General features: G+C 37.8%; 2 pseudogenes; both read right to left on the reverse strand.

Annotated features, from left to right (window-relative positions):
• Nucleotides 1-8,010: 8,010 nt before the first annotated feature.
• LOC120574290 lies at nucleotides 8,011-14,291 on the reverse strand (annotated as a pseudogene).
• A 22-nt stretch (nucleotides 14,292-14,313) lies between these two features.
• LOC120574292 overlaps nucleotides 14,314-15,675 on the reverse strand; it is a 2,074-nt pseudogene continuing 712 nt past the window's right edge.

The following is a 15,675-nucleotide window of genomic DNA, read 5'->3' on the forward strand; positions in this document are numbered from 1 at the left end:
GATGGAGACAAAGAAACATGAATGTGAGCTTTTGAGTTAGAATTTCTGAAAAACTTCTGTAGTTTATCACTCAAGGTAACAGCCACTGGACATGCGTATATGCCTGTAGACAAAAGAAAACTCATGCTCGTCCTTTGATTTGTTAAAAAAACACTTTTCAACGTAATCTTCATCAGGGTCAAAAGGTGACAAAAGGAATGCATGTAATATTTGTGATTCCTTAAACTTAACTACAGGTGTCCCAATTTGTTTTACCGTAATCAGGAGATTAACAGACTGACATGGTACGTGTTCCATTATAATTTGTAAACAAATGCATACTTTTAGGCTGCAACAAAAATATGTCAGCCAAAGAGTGATTTTTAACAGTCGCACAACTTTAAAGCCAGTGGACAGACCCGTGGGTGAAAAGAATGGCTTCAATTTCAAATAGACATTTTCAAATGCAATCTGCATAACAAATTTTCAGGACACTCAGATGAAAGGGAAAAAAACGAAACAATGAACATTTTCCTTTCTTATCTAGTTCAGGATCCTAAGGATCTGAATATACATAAACCATAATAATTGGTGAACTTCTCTGAGATAACCATTCTTCTATCCATTTCTCTAAAGAAAAAACTAGTTTACCAGAGAGCTTCTGATTTGAAGAACAAAACTTCACTAAACCCAAATTATTGCTCCTGAATCAACTAAAAATCCAATTTTCTTCCCTTGTATAATTAACACCATGCTAGGCAATTTGTATACACACCAGACAAACACATTGAATACTTGGACATATTTTCCAAAAGTTATTTCTGTTAACCGTGCTGTTTTTGCGTCTAATTTGATCTGTCTATCGTGTGGGGAGTGTTTGTAGCGTGCAAAAAGCATGTCTTCATTGCAAGCATGTGTATTTACGTGTCTGTCTGTATGAACTGTTTTTAGGGATCCGGCAGTCCCAGCATCGGGGAAGACTGCAGAGACAGTTTCATATTCAAGAACGCTTCAATAGCTTTGGCAGCAAAAGTCTTACCGTGACATCAGGAACGTGTACAGACATTCTAGGTGACCGGCTCAAGTAAAATCTAATTGTTAAGACTAAACTGAACAAGCTGCTATTCTGTTCATTTTACATGAAAACAGCACTGCACCAAAAAAACTTTTCATGAGGGATAAAAAGCAGATGCAGCCTTGAGTGATGTATTGGTTGTCAGGTTTCATGCAGTCAGAGGCAGGGCTGATTACAGACGCCGCCTCAGTGAGGTCATTTTAGCCACACTGTGATTAACGTGGTTACGTCAGTTGAACATTAGGAGAAATTCTCAATCCGTCAGGTGTTGAGGTTAAACCTTAAATCACTACCTAAACCAAATAAGTGGAACCTTGATACACCAAGAATTGTTTTTCCCATGTACAGGAGAGAGGAACAGAGAATTGTTCTCTTACTGTTTGATCTGTAAACCCAATTGACCAAATAGAATGACCAAATAATCTTCAGTGTCAAATCTATAGCTCTAATAATCAAGTTATGTGAGTGGAACCCCTTTAACTTTACACTCAGTAGTAGGCATCTTCTTCTAGGTTTCAGAAGATAAGTAAGGGTTAATGGTTTAACTGAATTGATTATTTTTCAGAACTTTCTAACCTATCAATTGTCCCTAATAGCAAAAACAAAAACAGTGTATCAGTGCAAAGCATTTCTTCATTGCATGAAGCGAGTGTGTGTGTGTGTAGTAGCACTACCTTCCTCATCAGCTGTTGGACTCAGTCAAACAGAGGCACAGTCGTTGTTCTTTGTCTGAGCTGTTTTTTGCTTTTTCTTCAGGCAGTTACATACCCAATGTCCAAAGTCCTTGCAGTACCAACACTGGTCTGGGTTGTAGGGCTCACCATTTTGCCCACGGTACCCGCCTTGGCCTCTCTCTGGCTCGACCACGTCCTTTGTGGGAGCGGCCTTTTTCGGGTCCGCGCTCCATATGTTGCCCACCAGCCTGTTGCAACATGCAGACAAACGCTTCAAACATGGTTTTCTCACGTACTCTCTGGTCTTTCCACCCGATGCAGGTGTGACGGATGCTGTTGGTCCTGTCGGATTGTTGAGTCTGTGTCCTCTTCGTCCCTCCATTTCTCCAGCTTGTCTTCCTGATTTTTAGAGAAAGCTCAGAAATGGGCTTTGGTTAGAACTGATCAGGAGGTTATTAGTGCATGTATGTTTGCATTCTTTCCCTAGATCACTGTTTTATCTATATTTTAAAACACTCTTTGTTTTTCCTGTACTCGAAATCCTCTGTCTTAATTATTGATTTTCCCATTAATTTTCTTTCTACTTCTTCTAAAATTTTGCTTTAACATTTTCAGTGTCTTTGTACACAAAGATCCGTTTCTCGGAAAGCCAAAACTTTTTGACCAGTATCCTATGACAGACATCGGAAACATTCCAAAATGTTGGTCCATATTTCTGACACATCTCACCACAGTGGGTCCAGATGCATTGCTCGGCCGGGAGGGTTTCGTTCCCCTTTATTGACAGAAACTTTATTGTATACTATTACTTTTTTGATGTGATCGTCACCACAAAACTTAGTTCTTTTTTCGGCAAACCTTGCAAAACCCGGTGCGACCCTGCAGTGAAAATCTCTTAAATAGTAAACTATTTTATTTATACTGCAGTCCGCCTCTTAATCATGAACCGTGCTAATAGTTTCGTAGATTAATTTGTTGGGCTTCTCTGCCTAATCTAGTTAATCCTTCGATTAACTTTTGACCAGCCCTACGTCTGTCTTTTCTGTCAATCAGTTGTCCCGCCAGCATCAGAAATATGTCTGTGTCTGCCAAAAGATGTCATTCATAACCTCAGGTATATCTTTGTTACCCAAAATGACCCACAACACATATCAAATTACTCACTTCCCAAAAGTCAGAATTAGTTTCATTTATTCTCTTTAGTTAAGAGAATTACACCAATTATTCATTACTCAATTCGTTTAGCAACGGTTGCTTGTTTAGAATGTTTGTTCAAAACCTTGAATTCACAATCCAATTGTAATTAATCAATTTTATCTTACCGTGCTGCTTGAAATCTCTTCCTGTTCGTTTTTAACGGAGTGGAAAACAGTCAAGAGCGCTCCGCGGTTCTAACCCTCTTCTCTCTGAAAAACCTTTTTAAAGGTTTAGAGGTATGAGGCAGGTGATTTTTGATCCCTGGATAGCCAGTCATCAGCGACGACACGAATCTTTTCTCTGTTAATTCATCCGCTGCCGGACAACGCGCCAAACTGTCGTGGAAGTTTTCCTTGAAGCAGCAGAGTTAGTGATATTCATGATAAAATCAAAACGAACGACTGTTTGAGAATTAAACCAAAGTTTGGTCTTTGAGTATTTATTTACATTTGCAAATGGAGAAAACACAGTTTCAAAGGTGCTACACGCAACTGACAAAATGTCTTTCTAACCTAAAGTCTAAACATCCTAGCCCAGTCTCACTGAAAGCGCGCTAAATACCACCGCCAGACAGCAAACAGTCATTGAAACTATGTTAAATCAACATTCCGTTGTCAACATTAAGTCATTGAAACAACATCAAATTCTGATGTTGATTCAACATCATTTTGCACCCTGTTTTAATATTGAAACAACGTTGAAATCCTGTCCATAGATCAACGGAATTTCAATGGTATTTCAATTATCAGGAATATTGAAACAATGTTGAAATTTCAACTGAACTAAGGATCAACGTGATTTCAATGGAATTTCAATCATTATTAAGCCATAGAAAAGTATTGCTAGGCATACAAAAATGTAATGCCCTAAATTAAATAGCCTATAATGAATATCCTGCTTTATCTACAGCCAGGATGTTAAAAAGTGATGGAACATTTGAAAGCTTTTATGCCTATAGCCTAGCCTAAAACACAGACCACACCACACTGTTTAAGGTAAAAACAAATTCATTTTATTAGCCTCTTATTTCATTATTTGTCCTCTTTAGCATAGTTACAGTTCATGGTCCTCTGACGTCTGACTGCTTTGTCGTCCAGTCCATCCTGCCCGGTCTGGACGATAGCGCAGCAACTGTTGCACAGCCTGGGCAAAAGTAAATTGGGTGACGCTGGCTGTCCCCATCTGCTGTGTATGAGCATCTAAAACAGAAAATACAACCACAATGCAAACAAATTAGCCTTTAAGTTAAACAGAACACCCACATATATACACACTTGGAAACAAATTCACTAGTCCTAGTATTTTTCAATGATCGGATATAAGGCAATTTGTCCAGTGTTGTAGTCTAGCCTATCATGTTTTCCCTACATTCAAATCACTTTTCAAAATCGAAGGGTTACCCTTTTACTTGCTTCAGTCCCTCCGGCAGGTGATCTCTTTTTCATCCCTCTCCGCCTGGCATTTTCCTCTCTACAAACACATTACAACACAATTAGAGCAACAAATACTGTCACATCCTTGCCAAACATCAGTTCAAAATGGATATTTAGGCTAAGGCTAGCGCTAGCTAACGTTAGCTAGCATTAGCTAACATGACCGAATTCTAAAAGTTGTCCTCAGCAAAACCCAAAAGCTATAATGCAACTAAAAATGGAAATTCAGTCATATCCAATAATTTCCTTGCCAAAACATTTCCAACTTCATCTGTACCATGTTCTAAGACTGTTACTGCTAGCTAACGCTAACGAATGTTAGCTAACGCTAGCTAACATTAGCTGTTTTTAAAAGTTGTCTGATGCAGAATCCAAAAGCATAATGGACACTAACCATCATGTTAACGAGTAACAGTATTTGATTTAGCTAGTACAATTCATTCATATCGAACATTACATATTAAGCAAGCTTACCTGATCGTATTCGCCCCAAGAGTCCAGAAATGAGATGTGTCCGGTGCAGTACGTTGGTCTACCACCCGATGATCTCCCGGTCAACCAAAAATCAATGACTTTTCAATCATATTTCCCGGTCAACTATATATCAATGCATTTTCAATCATATTTCCCGGTCAACTATATATCAATGCATTTTCAATCATATTTCCCTGTCAACTATAAATCAATGCATTTTCAATCATATTTCCCGGTCAACTATAAATCAATGCATTTTCAATCATATTTCCCGGTCAACTATATATCAATGCATTTTCAATCATATTTCCCGGTCAACTATATATCAATGCATTTTCAATCATATTTCCCGGTCAACTATATATCAATGCATTTTCAATCATATTTCCCGGTCAACTATATTTCGATGGCTTTTCAACAACAGGTCGTTTCCCGGTCAACTATAAATCAATGACTTTTCAACACATTGGCAATATCGCCCGATAAACCAAATATCAATGCTTAATCAATCATAAAGATAACTACAGATCAATGTTGTTCCAATGTTGTTGCCATCAACATTAATAACGTCAGGTTTCATCGATATTGTAATGGTGATTCAACATTTATTTTGCATTGAAATTTCAATATCAACCATAATGATGATTCCGATGGAAAATCAATATTTATTCAATGTTGGGTTGCTGTCTGGGACGGGTTTCCACCTGTGAAATACGTGCAATGTGTACGCTGAATTGAAATTGTCGCAAGACAGCAGATACGCAGAGCGTCCAATTACAGTAATGGAAACCACTGCGTTTATAGTATGAAGGGACACAGGACTTTCACCCAGGAGACCGGGGTTCGTCCCGTGTTTCGCGATTTTAGGCCGTTTATTAGCGTGTTTATGTGGCGGTGCGTATGACTTTATAGTGTTTTTTTGTTAAGCCTTTCCCAATGTTTCTTTCCTAAACCCAACCGTTTATTAGTGTGTTTTTGTGATTTTCTTGTGTTATTAAAGCCTTTCCCCTGCATTCTTTCTCTAAACCCAACCATATCTATATTTTTGTGTGTGATGCTGTTCTCGCGATAACACACAACGTAGACGCTGAAGCGCGTATGCATATAAACGCACCGGTCCCCATGACTTCAATTGGGGCTTCGGTCTGTAATGCACGTAGAAATTTCACTACGCACACATTGCACGGTAGAAACCCGTGTTGTTTATTGCTCGAGTGAGATCGGGTATGAAACATCCACACATCATATAGTGAAGAAACTCTGTTAAGCCACCCCTCTAAATGTATTCTTTAGTATGGCCATAGTTGAAAAGAGGACATCATGAAAAGTCAAACCATTGTCTCACCTTGCACTCTGCTCTTGTTCTTTTCATTAGCCTAAACAACAGTTTATCTCAGGAGACAGAAACTCACGTAGTTCTTACTGCGTAAACAGTCATCGGCCTTCTCCACTTCTATCTAAGCAAAGACAACAATGTGAGAAGGTTCAGGCTAGTAGAACTAAATAATTCTACTGGGCTATAGTTCACGGTTGCCAACTATTTCACTTTGGAGCCTTTTGAATCTACACACGAAGAAGCTAAATCTTGTGTGCGTTATAAAACAATCAAGCCAATGGTTAATATCATTAAACAAATGGTTAATATCATTAAACAAATGGTTAAAATAAAATTTGCCACCACAATGCTTACAGAGGAATGTACACGTGGACAGTTAAATACCAACCTCCTAAATACCATCTCAGAGCAGGTGCAGACTACTTGTTTTCTCTTTGCATGTTTTATTTCATTTCTACTTTTGCGACAAATACATCATACATTCAGTATGTATCAGACTCTACCGTGAAAGGTCAAATTGGTTTTCCTTTATTTTCTGAAGAGCACAAGTTACATAACTTTCTTAATTTGTAATGAATCACATGTTGGTGGCAAAATCTCATATTTGTCCAATCTAATAATTTATGTTTCTTACTGTAGTCCTAATAACTTCTAATTACTATTTTTGCAATTACAAGTTGTTGCATTTATTTTCCAGTTTTATTTGTAGTTTAACAATGCTGGTGATTAGTCTGGAGAGTCAACCAGAGAAAGGAGAAGAGGAAGAACCTGGCTTCCTATCTCACACACCTGCCCACGGTATTCTCTCACATTTTCTATATTTTACCAATGCTTATATTATATTATAATACAGTCAAAGTGAATACCCCATATCAGCTGAGGTAGATCTAATGACACTATGAAACACTTCCTAATTGTAAAAGAAAAGGCATTGGATCGTATGCAGTTTACAAACCATCAGTAAGAAATCTTGTCTTTTTCTAAATATGTATAGTAAAGGTATTTTATTTTCATTATGACCCATTATACACATTGATATAAATACTTAGAAACATAAAGCATCCTTTAACAAGTATTGCTGATATATTCCTTAACATAAACATTCAAATTCAAAAGTAGAAAGTTCCAGCATACAAAATACAAAACAATATTAAATATTAGTTTGCTATGGTTTCAGATGAGATTTTTAGAAAACACCACGGCATACATTCCTTATTGTTAAACATTCCAGCATTTCTAAAAAACAACTTTTTCCATATTGTTGAACTTCAGAACTTCAAATGTAATGTTTTTTGATTTAACATAAGAGTTGATTAATATTCTCTCCCTCTCTAAAAAACAATTAAAATATATATCTTAGAAATTGATACACAGAAGTGATAACATGGTATGTTGTTACAGTATAACCTTTCTAGAGAGTTCAACATAAAAAAAATCTAATGAAAATAGAATAGTTTTTTTTTATATCCAATCAATTCACCCCCATTGTTAAACATAAAACTACATCTAAAACAGTCAAAATATGTAACAAAAAGAGTTTAAATAAAAAAGTAATTTTTACATAATATCTGACAGTGTTTTCCTGAAATAAAGTTCCATGTAATTGAACTGTCACATCCAGTTTTTGTGCATCCTGTAAAATAATAATGCAATAGGAGTCACTTTCAGCCCATTTGTCTTTGTCTTGTCTAATTTCGCTGTTAACCTATTATTACTTAGAAATACATATCCTAAACTTACATGTTGTTTTTTCCTTAAAAAATAAGCATTTATCTGTAAATGCTGATTTGTTATTCTTTGATTTTAACAGAAAAAGATATTTTAGTAGGGTCTTGGGTTTTTAAAACTCACTCACAGGTTGAACATTTCATCCAGACTTTTAATAGCTTCTTCTTTAGAGTGTGTTTTCCACTCACTGGGAATTTCACCATCGTCCTGGAATGTTTTGTAATAATATTGTTCCAGTTGCTTCTGAAATCGACACACAAACCATGTCCAATATTTCATCTTAGACTCATCAGGGGTGATTCTCCAGTTAGCTTACCGTGGGCCCAGCAGTTCGGTACTGTTTAAAGGGAACGATCTCTTCTGGATCTCGGTCAGGGTAAAACTTCCATCACTCGCAACATTTGTTGAGCAGAAATCAACACTCAGTATCTCTGTGTTTCTGTAGTGAAAACCATTGACTGCAGCAGATCGATGAAAGGGCACGCTTGTCGCGGTGGTATCAACTGTGATCTTCCAATGTGTTGGTACAAACAGCTGCACAGAATGGACACGTTACCTAGCAACAGTTACACAGCTGATCGATGAGGATTTGATCAGGCTTCATCCTGAATTCCTCCATCTTATCCAGTGAGAGGCTGCTCACTTCCTCTATGACAGATACAAGACCTTTCTCTGTCTCCTCTTTTAGAAAGTCAAAATTGTTTATGTCACTGAAGTTTTGACAACAGATGGTGTTGAATGTTAGCTGATCTTTTAACAAACTGGATAGAAAATCTGGTCTGTTGCTCGTTAATAACAGAAAAGTGTAAACACCAATGACTTTATAAAAGGCTCTGTTTATTACAGTAAAAGAAAATAACCCATTTTTTACACAGACTGATATTTCTGTTAGTAATTATGGATATCAATATATTGTAGCAATAACAGGAGTCTAATTAAGCAAACAACAAAAACAATCCCAATATGGTAGTAGTAGGAGTGATAAGTAGCAGTAAAAAGATAATTTAAAATTAGATGAAGTATAAAATAGTTGAATATTCCAAGTACTTAGGAAACATAAAGCATCATCCATCAACATCTTGGAGAAAAACATACAAAGTAGTAAACAAATAACAACATAAAAAACTAAATATGAAGAGAAATGTTTGTGTAAAAACAATTTTCAGAAGTTGGACAAAAGCTAAAAAGGTGGACAAAACAAATGAAAAGGATTTCATTCTCTTTTACACTATCATCAACTTCTCACAGCTCTTTCCCTTTTATGTAGAAGTCTCACTCACAAGTTTCATGTATTTTTTATAATCAACAAAACGTTATCAAACAATTTCATAAGTCCACCTTATAACTCATTCTTTATATTAGTTATGTGACATAAATTCTTTTAAAACCCCTCAAAAACTGTTTAGAAAAATAAAATTACAGATATATTTATATAAAACTAAATTAGTATCAATACAAAACTTGTGTGTTATGATGCCTTTTAATGAGATCTCCTGTTTTGAATGAATTTAATTATACATCTGTCAACTTGTCTCAGCTCAACATCCTGCACCTTTCTTCACTCTTTAAAGCTATAGGGCGTAGTTTGATGAGGAACTCTAAGTAATGACAAAACTGTCAGTGCGTCCACGTGATAAAAGCCTTCCGTGATCGCAGAAGCGGTAACTATCTTCACTCGAGTTTCTGTGCGGGAAAGTCGCCGGACGCCACAATCTTCTGAACATAGCCATACTGAGAGATACTGAGAGAGTTGTATGGAGCTGATCGTCTTAATTAGCGTTGTAGCAACTCATTTGGCAATGGCTTGAATGTAACGGACGTTCATTAATATCAAAAATGTTACGCACTATAGCTTTAAACAACTGTTCAAAGAAAATTGTCATGCATCTTGTATTTAAAAAATACACATCTTTGGATGACTAAAAATATCTCAGAAATAATTATATACACTGATCTTTTTTCTAAGCACACTCCGAAGTTTCATCTCATGTCCGTTTAATGAGATGTTCACATAAAAGTAAAAAGGTAAAAACAAAACTAAAATCTTCGCTTACATCCCTGTTTATAGAGGAATGAAAAATACATCCATTATATGTAATATGATAACTTAGAAACGTTTTCTTTAAATATTCACATACAAATTGCATTTTCATCATCTTATAAAATAAAGAAAAAACATTTCAATTAAAAACAAAATGTATACTGCACCTCACTCTCTACTTAATTTGTTTTAACTACATAAATTATAGACGTGGCTGTTTTCATTCATTTTGGAATCACTTTATCTTCATTATTGCTATTGTTGCACATTAATCAAATAAATAATTGATATTTCTTTTAAACAGCTAAAGGCACTTAGGGCTTTCTGTTACTTTGAGTAGGGTCCTGGTTGTTTCTGGCCATCACAGATTGTACATGTCATCCAGACTTTTAATAGCTTCTTGTTTACTGTAGTTTCTCCACTCACTGGGAATTTCTCCTCTTCCCTGGAATTTTAATTCATAGTGATCTTCCAGTTGTTTTTGAAATCGACAGACAAACCATTTCCAGTATGTCAGCAGTAATCTGCCATGAAGAATACTTCTCCCCAGCACTTGGATAGTTTTTGTAAGGAATACTCCGATTTGAATGTCGATCAGGGTAAAACTTTCCAAGCACGCAATATTTTTTGGGCAGAAATGACATTTAGGTATGAGGATGTGTTGGAAAAACAAGTATCATTATGATTTTCGGCAGGGTTGTTGTGTTGGCTCACTCACAGGTTGAACATTTCATCCAGACTTGTGATAGCTTCTTCTTTAGGTGTTTTTCCACTCACTCGGAATTTCACCTTGGTCCTGGAATTTTAATTCATAGTAATCTTCCAGTTCCTTCTGAAATTGACACACAAACCATGTCCAATATTTCATCTTAGACTCATCAGGGGTGATTCTCCAGTTAGCAAACCGTGGGCCAGCAGTTCGGTTACTCTTTAAAGGGAATGAGCACTTTTGAAACTCCATCAGGGTAAAACTTCTATCACTTGCAACTTTTGTTGTGCAGAAATCAACACTCAGTATCTCTGTGTCTCTGTAGTGGACACCATTGACTGCAGCAGATCGATGAAAGGGCACGCTGTGGTCACCAGGACTGTGATCTTCCAATGTGTTGGTACAAACAGCTGCACAGAATGGACACGTTACCCAGCAACAGTTACACAGCTGATCGATGAGGATTTGATCAGGCTTCATCCTGAATTCCTCCATCTTATCCAGTGAGAGGCTGCTCACTTCCTTTATGACAGATACAAGGCCTTTCTCTGTCTCTTCTTTTAGAAAGTCAAAATTGTTTATGTCACTGAAGTTTTGACAACAGATGGTGTTGAATGTTAGCTGATCTTTTAACAAACTGGAAAATTCCTTCACCCACATATCTAGGTCTCCTCTTCGTTTTTTGACTTTCTCTGTAGCATCAAATAAAGCTTGACTCACACGTGTTTTGATGTCTTCAACATTTTTCTTGAGTATATTCGCCGTTATCTTTGTTGTCTCTGAAGATGTATTTCTGTACTTCCTCTTTATAAAAGCCTCTGCTTGTTCCTTTGGCTTCCCAATGTAGGTGATAAAACCATCAAAGTCTTCTTTCTCAGCCAGTGACTTTAACAAATGTTTCTCCAAGTTCAGCCTGTTCCCACTGAATGCTGGGAGAGTACACCTCATCTCTCCAGCGAGATCCATGGCAGTCTTGTTACAGACAGCCTCAACAGTGGAAGCCTTCAGTTTTTCACACATCAGTTCTCCAAGCACAACAGCAGATGAGTTTCCTTTGCAGAAGCTTCTGAAAATGTTGTAATATTGCATTTTCTTGCTTTCTCACGTAACTAAGTACATCATTGTTTCCTTTGAATTTCTTGTGGGACTCTGAAAGCCAACTCTCTGCTCTGTAGAAACACATACAGTATGAGATCAACTGTAAAATTCCTTCTTTGAGCATAGTTCCTCTTTGATTCAAATTCTGTCACCTTTTTTTCTACATTGTTGGCCACTTCTTGCAAGATAAGTTGGACTGTAGCCTCTTGTAGCGACAGGTTTGCTCTTAATTGCATCAAGCGACTGTTTTTCAACATCGTCAATGAGGGATCTGATCAATTGCTGGTCACACTGACCTGTCCACTTAAAGTAATATTTTTCTATTTTGTTTGAATGTGATGCATAATTACTGTAATCACCAACTTCTGATATGTTTTTGTATTTTTCACTGCTTTCAGATTCAGCTATACGACTCCATTCAAAACCAAGCTCCTGAAGAATAGTTGACTGATCTTTTTCATAGTTTATGTCCTCAATAGGTTTTATATCTGCAGTTAGTTCACTGACCAAGTCACTCCAGACAGAGTTGAAGTGCTTCTTAAGCTCCTCTTCATCTTTTGCCTTATCCTTTAACTGATGAGCGAGCTCTTTGCTCTTTTGTAGCAGCTTGTTCTCAAACTCTGTCTTCTTCTCATCCAGCTTTTTACAAGCATTCTTCTGCTGGATGACTTCATCCAGTTTTCTTTTAACTCCTCTCACTTGTTCATCATGAAACTCCTTGATTTTGGTTTCAAATTGTCCTCGCCACTGAACCAACATTTCTTTGTCTTTGTCATCATCAAAGTATATTGTCATTGCTTTTTTGATTTCTCCATAGGTTTTGTACATTTCTTTATGAAGATAATTGAGCCTCGACCTTGTCGAAGTTCCATTTTTCAATTGTGGTATGAAGCGTTCTCAATGGTCAACATGTGGCTCCTCAGGGCCCAGGTCCAGTTCCCATACTGGACCTCAAGTTTTCTCAATACACTGCAATTTCAAGGTGTGTTTTGAAACTGAAAACAAAGTTTTCTTCATCAGGGCGTTCCACAGGTCATTAATTTTGCTTTTGAATTCAGAGAGTAGTCCCAGCAGACTGTGAAGCTTTTGAGAGGATGAAGGTCTTCAGCTCTTGGATGCTCTCACTGTAACCTGGATTTGGAGGAGCCATAGGTGGACTTCCCTCCCATAGTTGGGCAAAGTATTTCACATCTTTCTGCACATCAAAAGCAGTAATGCCACTTCAGAAACACTCAGCATCACAGACTTCTTCTTTGGGCTGCTAGTTTGGCCATCTGGTCCAGTTTTCCTTGCAGCCGTCTCTTTCCCAACCAAGTTTTTCTCTGCAGCTGCAATATCTGTAACATTCTGGTGAACAAACACACAACTTGGAGAAAATTTAACTTTCTTCATCCTCGTGAACGCGGCCGAACAACAATCTGCAGAACATCTTGCATCTCAGCTGGTTCTCTCCAAAGATGTTGATCAGTGTCATGTTTCCCAGACCAACAACAAAATGTTGCCAGTTCATTGATCGGTGGTGAAGAGTGGCGTTACCTTCAACTCAAGAGCACGCGGTCCTTCAGTGTCCACCACCAGAACATAGTCAAACTGAAAAGTCTTTCTTGATCTCCTCTGACACTTTGACCAGCTGCAGGAGGCACCTTTGGGTGCACCTGCCAGCACTCACTGTAAACTGTAACCCAAACATGGCATTCAGCATCGTTGATTTTCCACTGCTTTGTAATGCGCCTAAAACAGACAAAACAAAAACTCTCTTGTCGCTGCAGTTTCTTGATGAACTTCATCTAAAAGACTAGAGATCCAAGTCAAAGGCACATGACCTGCATCACCATCCATCAGCTCCATTGGGTGTCCTGATATCATCAGCTCTGCAGCCAGCTCAGGGGTATTTAGACCAGTCAGGCTGTTCACTCGTTTTCTTCAAACATTTATGTGTTTCATAGATCTGTCCCATTTCTCAAAGATGTGCTCCAAGCCAAAAGTTGCTGACTGTAATTCTGTTGATATTTGATCAAGCTCAGTTTTCAGTTTTGTTGATATTTGATCAAGCTCAGTTTTCTTTTCTTTTAACTGGATCAGTTTTGTCATGCTTCTCTCAAATGCTAGGACTTTCGAGAGACCACTTTGCCATCATCGGAGAATTGAGTACGAGATCTGTGGTGGGGTATCTATAGATCTGAGGTCCACTTCAGAAATACTCTTCTGGTGATGGCAAAGATGAGGCTTTCGCAATGAAAACTAACCATCGGGTTCATACTACAAGAAGCAGTGCATTCGATCCGTGCAGATGCTCCAGCTTCCTGTTCGACATTTTTCTACTCCTTCTCCGGGGTTTCTCTCTTGCGGTTGATACAAGTTCTTCATTTTATTCTGCACCCCCTTATGCTACAGGTTGACGTGACAAAGGGAGAAATCGTCGATCTTGAAACTTCCACCCTTGCACTAGCACATTCATTATTTGCTCTGCATCAGATTTTACCCTTTTGGCAGACTTCGCATTATCTTCCAAAAATCCACTCGATTTCCAGAGCCTCCTTTCACCATGCCACGAAGCTGGAAGGTTACATCATGGTCCCATAAAATGTCTCCTAATTATGTTTTTAAGTTCTTCAGAAACATCCGACAGGCTTCTGTCCTTTAGACCCATTTTGTATTTTCCCCTTTTTTCATCTTAACTACACCATGATCATTATCAGCCAACAGAATAATTAGAGGCTTCGGAGACTTGAGAAGGGCTGAGATTCTAAGTGAGAACTGCAGAACTTTTGTCACTTTTTCCAGAGTTGGTATAAGAACGACATTGACTGAAGATTTTTGACTCAGTATGTCACGCTGTTTTTCAATTGACAGAGCATCACCATGAAGATTACGGAAGGCAATGCAGTCAGTGAAGGCATCATTGGGTTTTCCAGCAGGGCAGTACCAGGCAATCTCTGCCACACCATCCATCACAGATGTGGAGACTTGGTGCTACCTGGACAGTTTCTGTGGAAGGAGGTGTTGTGAGGGTTGCGTTGATCAAAAGTGTTCATCAGCTGAGATTTAGACAGAGATAGTGAACCCAGGAGGAGAAATGAAGAACACCATGGCTGTCTCAGCTTTGCAGATGGGCAAACTCTTTGTGGTGACAATGTTTGGAATTATCTTTGATTTCAGTTATCTTCATGTTTTTCTTATTTGTCTGAATGTCCACAGAGGACAGTCAATATCCATTGTGATGGGTCAGGGAACAGAAGCAACGGTAAGGGCATATTGACATTGTGATAGCTTTGTAATCATGTTCTGCTTAAAAAGCTGTCTGAGCAGGAAATACTGCCATTTGAACATCCATTGGATGCACATGAGTCTGTTTTGATTTATCTGATCCTACAGTGGTGCTTAAAAAAGAGCTTCTAAATCTAAGTCATCATTGTCTGTCTCAACAGTGTCAGACACTGGATCAGGCTTTGAATGACTCACCCCAGGACTTCGGCTTGTCTTACAGGGAATATATCTGCTCTGTAGTCTAACATCATTAACCTCTGAAGAAAGTATAAGGCTAGATCTTTCTCAGATGTGTCATGGTCCTGTTTCACAGGTGGACCTATTTTAAGAAAATCTGCTGGTGTCAACTTCTGTTGTTTGTCTTGAAGGTGAAGTCCTGCAAACAGTTTTTCAGGTTTCTCTTTGATATTGTTGTTTCTTGTTGATCTCTTCAGACATCTCCACACTCTGCTCAAATAAGTAAATAAACATGTGACTCTATGATAAATATGAACATACTAATGCAACGGATATACAGTGAATAAGATTCAGATACAGTGAATGCAAGATTCACTCTTAAGATTTAGTAAATGAAGTATTCTTACCTCCCCTTGTTTCCACTTGTATCTTTATCTGAGCTACCTGCGAGATTAATGATGAACTGCATTATAAAAGGGTCAAACAG

The sequence above is a fragment of the Perca fluviatilis genome, chromosome 15 (assembly GCF_010015445.1).
Source record: "Perca fluviatilis chromosome 15, GENO_Pfluv_1.0, whole genome shotgun sequence".
NCBI classification, from domain to species: domain Eukaryota; kingdom Metazoa; phylum Chordata; class Actinopteri; order Perciformes; family Percidae; genus Perca; species Perca fluviatilis.